General features: G+C 40.7%; 1 pseudogene; it reads left to right on the top strand.

Annotated features, from left to right (window-relative positions):
* The first annotated feature begins 326 nt into the window (after positions 1 to 326).
* LOC102828451 overlaps positions 327 to 5,944 on the top strand; it is a 110,507-nt pseudogene continuing 104,889 nt past the window's right edge.

Here is a 5,944-nt window from a genome sequence, read left to right as displayed (position 1 = left end):
GAGCTCCTTTTAATAACAGGTTATCTACTATAAAAAAAGTGACCATGTAGACAATAAAGAGCCAACTCACTATTTGTGCTAGATAAAAGAAATCTGGAAAGACACCTTGCTCTGTTTCCGTTCTCGACATGCGTGGTATTTATAGTGCATAGTTTGAGTTTTGCATGGGGGGTAGAAAGGAGTTCTGCTTGAAAGCTTCATTTGTAAACTTTTTTTAAAATCAGCCCAGTTGGCCATTTTATTGAGATCATTTTGTGAAAGACCATGTTTGGATTAGTGTTGGGCATAAGCAAATGGCAGTTCTTTATCCATTCTGAAAAGCTCAAATGGCTCACAGAGGTATCACTGCAGCTGTTGTAGAACATGTAATGGCATTAGGAGCTGAGCTGGAGAGGAATATGGTGCCAGACATTTCTGGCAGCGGCTGTAGTGCTAGTGATACTCCTGGGGAGGAAGCTGTCATTAGCGGCAGTGCTAGGGGCAAGGCCTGTCAGTAGGTGACTTGTTGGAGAAGATCCCGTGTTTCAGTTCAAGGAAGGAAAGGTGTTTTTTTTTCTAGAGTTGCAGTCATTAGTGATGTTCACTCTTGAAATTCCATTTCAATAAGTTGGAGTGAAATATTAATAACCCAAAGTGATTCTATATGTTGTATATATGTTTTATATAGCCCCTTCCCCTTCTTTTTTCCCTCCATCCTTTTCCCTCCAGATCACATGATGGAAACTAAAGAGAATTTGATGTTATTATAGTTCTCTGCCCTCACTGACTTTTGGAGCTAGTAATGGAGTCTTGGTGTGGTGCTGGGTAGTAAGCAATAGACTACAAGGGTGGTTTGAACCACAAGTTCAGCAGTTCAAACTCACTAGTTCCTCATCAAAAATCCCATACAGGGTCACTATGAGTCAGAAATTACTTGAAGGCACTTAACAACAAAAACAATGTCTTCCAATCTTATAGAAGTTTCTGGGGACTAGGGATTAAACTCATGTAATTGGCACTGTGGGTTAATGCACTGGACTGCAAAGTTGATTCAAACAGCAAGGTCAACAGTTCAAGCTCACCAGCTGCTCCTTAGAAACCCTATACAGGGTTTCTATGGGTCAGAAGAAACTTGATGGCACTTAACAACAACAACAACAATAATTAGAACAGATCACTGTTCTAAATATTAGTATTTTTAAAATGGAACTAAAAGATAGGGAAAAATACAGGTTATACCTCAGGGTAAGTTGCAAATCTCTCTCCATGAAACAACAGGAAATCCTCACATACACTTTTTCTTTTTCTTCTGTTCCTTATTTACTACACAGAAGTATACATATAGGCAAAATAGGTGTTTTAAACTGGGTTCTCTAGAGAAGAAAAGTCAGTGAAGCATGGTTTTGCTCCTCTAGAGGGAGAAAGAGAGAAAGACTCTTTCAAGGAAATGGCTCACACAGTTATAGAGGCTGGCAAGTCTCAAATGTGTGAGTCAAACTTCAGACTGGAGGCTTCTCCTGACTCGCACAGATTCAGGAGCTATGGGAGAAGCAGTGTCATCCATTGGATGCTGGTTGGCAGCATATACAGCCTCCTGGAGAATATTGTCCCAACCCTACAAGGTATTGTCACTTAACTGACACAGTACTTGTGTCTTTAGAAGGCCATTCCAATGTGCTACCAAACCAACTACTTCAGGATGATGGGGAACATGGTAAGACTAGTGAATTTTTCGAGTAAGGGCCCATTGCTGCACTTCATTTGCTGTGAAGCTGAATCCCTTGCTCTATGGCAATGCTGTGTAGGATACCATGATGGTGGATAAGGCCTTCTGTAAGTTCATAGATGGTTGTTTTGCAAAAGTTCTACACAATTCAATAGACAAATCTGTATCCAGAGTAAACATCCTTCCCGGTAAGAACAAAATGCTGCTATTTTCATGATGAAAGTGATCCAATATAACAGGTTGTGGGTGGTCACCCCAAGTAATGGTGTCATATCAGGACTCACTGTTGTTTCCTACTACTGGAAGATACAGTAGGGACTGTAGCCAAGTCAGCCTTGTTGAGTGGAAGTTCATATTGTTGAACACCCATCCCTGCCACCATGACCATTTTGTTCATGAGCCCATTGGATAATGACAGGAGTGACAGGGGAAAGAAGATGACTAGTATGCACAGAACACATTTTCCTATCCACTTGATTGCTAAAATCCACCTCTGTTGAGATCACACTTTGGTGAGCATTCTCATGAGACACAAATCTCTTCACATCTTTGGTTCATTCCGAAAGATCTGTCCACATGCCTCTTTCCCATACCTCCTTATCACCAGTTTTCTAACCATGTTCCTTCCAAGATCCTGACAACCTAGCCAAACCATTGGACAAAGTCCCATGCATCAGTATCCACGTGTATATTTGACCATCTCTATTTGGTAGCAATATAAACACCCAGGTACATTGCTTAGTGTTCTGCTCAGAGTAGTCCCAGAAAGATGCTACAATGCTACCACTGTCCACGTTTGAGTGGTATCTGCATATTGTGCAGAAACACTTGTAAACCAGGCATGAATTTTCTCTTCCTCAATCAAGTGTCTGAATGGAACTCCCCCATGAAACAGTAAGTACAGATTGAGAAAAGGGATATAATAAGAGAAGAGTGGTGACCATAGGCATTTCAGCTACTTCCTCATGTAACTTACTTGTGTATTCAGGTCCTGCTCAAGACTAATTCATATATATCACTTCCATTTAATAATGAAGTGCTGCTGGGCATTTCTGACTTTATGGCTCTGTCAGATAATACCCAGTGCATGATGGGCAGTTCTGGGAGCATAAAGACTTGGTGGTCTGTGATTAAGTGTTCAGTCGGTACTATGTAGAGGCCAGTAACAAGCCAAAAGTGGTTTTTCAAAAAGAGAGTAGTTATCTGCAGAAAATAGCAGACCTTTCTTCTAAAACCCTAAGAGGTTACACTGTGACTTAACAATAGGGGCCTGCCAAAGACTCCAAGTAGCATCTCTATCAGCCACTGACACTTTAAGAACCATTTGATTAGCTGGATCATGTGATTCAAGTGGCAGAACAGCTTGCAAAGCAACTTGAACCTGTTACAGAACCTTCTATTATTCTGAGCCCAACTCAGAAACCTAATATCACATGCAAGTAAAAATATTACTGAATATGATCCAAAATGGTTGCAATAGTACACCAACAGAACTGCCAGATACTCAAGCCAGATTCAGGAGAGGCTGTGGTTTAATGCTGTAGAATAACACTGGACTGCTAACTACAATGTTAGTGGTTTAAACCCATCAGTCATTCCTCAGCAACCCTATACAGGTTTGCTATGAGTCCGAACTGACTCACTGGCGCTTAACAACAACAGCATAAGTATAAAGGTAAAATGAGTAGTGGGGGTGGGTGCTGGAGACATTCAGCAAAATCTTTTCAGGTATCTGCAACAGGGCATGCCCCAGGAAACACTCTAAGCACAGCCCCTGGAGGTGGTGGTGTGACATGGAGTCGATTCTGACTCATAGCGACCCTACATAGGATTTCCGAGGCTGTAAATGTTTATGGGAGCAGAAAGCCTCATCTTTCTCCCTTGGAACCACTTGTAGTTTTGGACTGCTGACCATAAGATTAGCAGCCCTACTCATAACTATAAGGAGCTCTGGTAGCGTAGTGGTTACGAATTGGGCTGCGAACCACAAAGTCAGCAGTTTGAAACTACCAGCTGCTCCGTGGGAGAAAGATGAGGCTTTCTGCTCCCATAAAGGTTTACAGCCTCGGAAACCCTGTTCAGGGTCACTATGGGTCGGAACCGACTTGACGGCACTTAACAACAACTCATAACCATTATACTACAAGAGTTCCTTAGCACATCCTCTGTTAGGTGATAACTCAGACAAAGACTCTTTAGGCACAGCTGGATTAATCTCATCAGATGGTGGTAGAAGAAATAATAGTTTTACTGAGGAGGGTGTTTCAGCAGACAAAGACAAAACATCTCTTAAGGAGAACTGGTTTTGTTGGCAGGAGTGATTCAAGGCAATTTAGGGGCCTGATATCCCCGGCTTCCTGATTTATCTGCCCATATGTTCCCATTGCAAGTTTCAAGATCCTAATTCTTTCCAATCAAGCCAGTCACTTTAACTTCAGACATTATTTGGGGTTGGGAATTCAATTGGTGTTGTAATTCAGCCAGTTTTATGATAAGACTCTGAATTTGTTTACTGGCAATATCAGTTCTGTTATGACAAGAAATAAAACTTTCTTTTCGTGAAAGTGAAAGTGACAACTTGCAGTTCGCAATGCATCATTTGAACTGTGATTCTGAAGTTTTGAGCTCATTCCTTTCTTTCAACATTTGTTCTAACAACAGTAGAACCAACTAACCAGCTTCCTTATACTTCTCATTCTGACAAAATTATTGAAAAGTATCAAATATACAATCACACAGAACCTTCTCCCTCACAAATACTTGATCTATTGGTGGTGATATTTGTGTACCAGATGTACTGAATTAGAATCTAGAGTTTGGACCCCAAATTTATTTTTCTTTGTTTTGTTTTGGAAGACTTTAAAAAACTACTGAGTAGTAAAAAAAAAAAAAAATCCTTGAATCAAATGAGAATGCAAACACAACATGCCAAAACCTTTGTTGTTATTAAGTGTCACTAACTCAGTTCCAACTCATAGTGACATTGTATAGGGTTTCCAAGGAGCAGCTGATGAGTTTGAACCACCGACCTTGTGGCTCAAACTAACCTTGTGGACCAGTGTTTTATCCCACAGCACCACACCAAAATCTTTAGGACCTAGCAAAAGCAGTGCTCAAAGGGAAATCTCTAACAATAAACTCACACATCCAAAGAGAAGAAAGAACCAAAATCAACATCTTAACTCAACAGCTCTAACAGAAAAAGAGCAGCAAATAAGTCTACAGTCAGTAGAAGAAAAGAAATAACTAAAGATTAGAGAAGAAATAAAAGAAACAGTTAAACAATAAGAACAAAAGAAAAAGATTTAAAATGTAAATTTGACTGCTTGAAAATTTTCTTAGATAAATTAATGTTATTGCTTTTTAAAAAGAAAGCTTAGATCTTGAATTACCAGAAATTAGTTTTTTCTTTACCATTCCATAAAAGTATGTTTTGTTTTTTTTCAGCAGTGGTCTCAAAACAGAAATATTATTGTTTTCTGCATGATTTTCATAAAGCAGACTGTTTCAATGAGCATAAACAAAGAGTAATACAAAACAAAACCAATCACATCAAGTCTTCCCATCACCTCTTGGTTTTACTGTGATTTCAGTTTACAAACCTGTCTAATCATCAGAGTCACCTGGGGATTACACATCACTAGGACCATCCCGGGGTAAGTAGGACATCCTGGCCGGCCCCTGCAGTCTCTTCCCGCTAGGCAGTATCTCCCCATCGACCTGGTCTCCAGACACCTCTCACCCCGTCACTCAGTGGTCTGGGTTTCATTTAACACCTCCACCAGGTCTGAGCAGTTGTTGCACATAGTTTAACCGTCGTCCTCCATGACAGAAGCCCTCGTGCACTTCCACAATAAAAACAGTTGGGCGAGTTTGTAGCAGAAGCAAGAAATCCATTGCTTTCTGGCTTGGGATGCTCAGCTGCTCCAGGAGCCACCATCTTGTGTGGGGCCAAACAGGGGAAGAGAGGTGACCCAACGGAATGTGGAAATCTCAAGCGAGTAAAGTTTTGCTCAAGATAATACAGAAACGGCTACAATCATACATTGAGAGAGAACTTCCAGAGGTTCAAGCTGGATTCAGAAGAGGTCGTGGAACAAGAGATATCATTGTGGATGTCCGATGGATCTTGGCTGAAAGCAGAGAATATCAGAAGGGTGTTTACCTATGCTTTATTGACTATGCGAAGGCTTTCGATTGTGTGGATCATGACAAGCTATGGACAACATTGAGAAGTAT

This window comes from Chrysochloris asiatica, unplaced genomic scaffold, assembly GCF_000296735.1.
Source record: "Chrysochloris asiatica unplaced genomic scaffold, ChrAsi1.0 scaffold00002, whole genome shotgun sequence".
NCBI classification, from domain to species: Eukaryota; Metazoa; Chordata; class Mammalia; order Afrosoricida; family Chrysochloridae; genus Chrysochloris; species Chrysochloris asiatica.
This window is presented reverse-complemented; position numbering and strand designations above follow the sequence as displayed.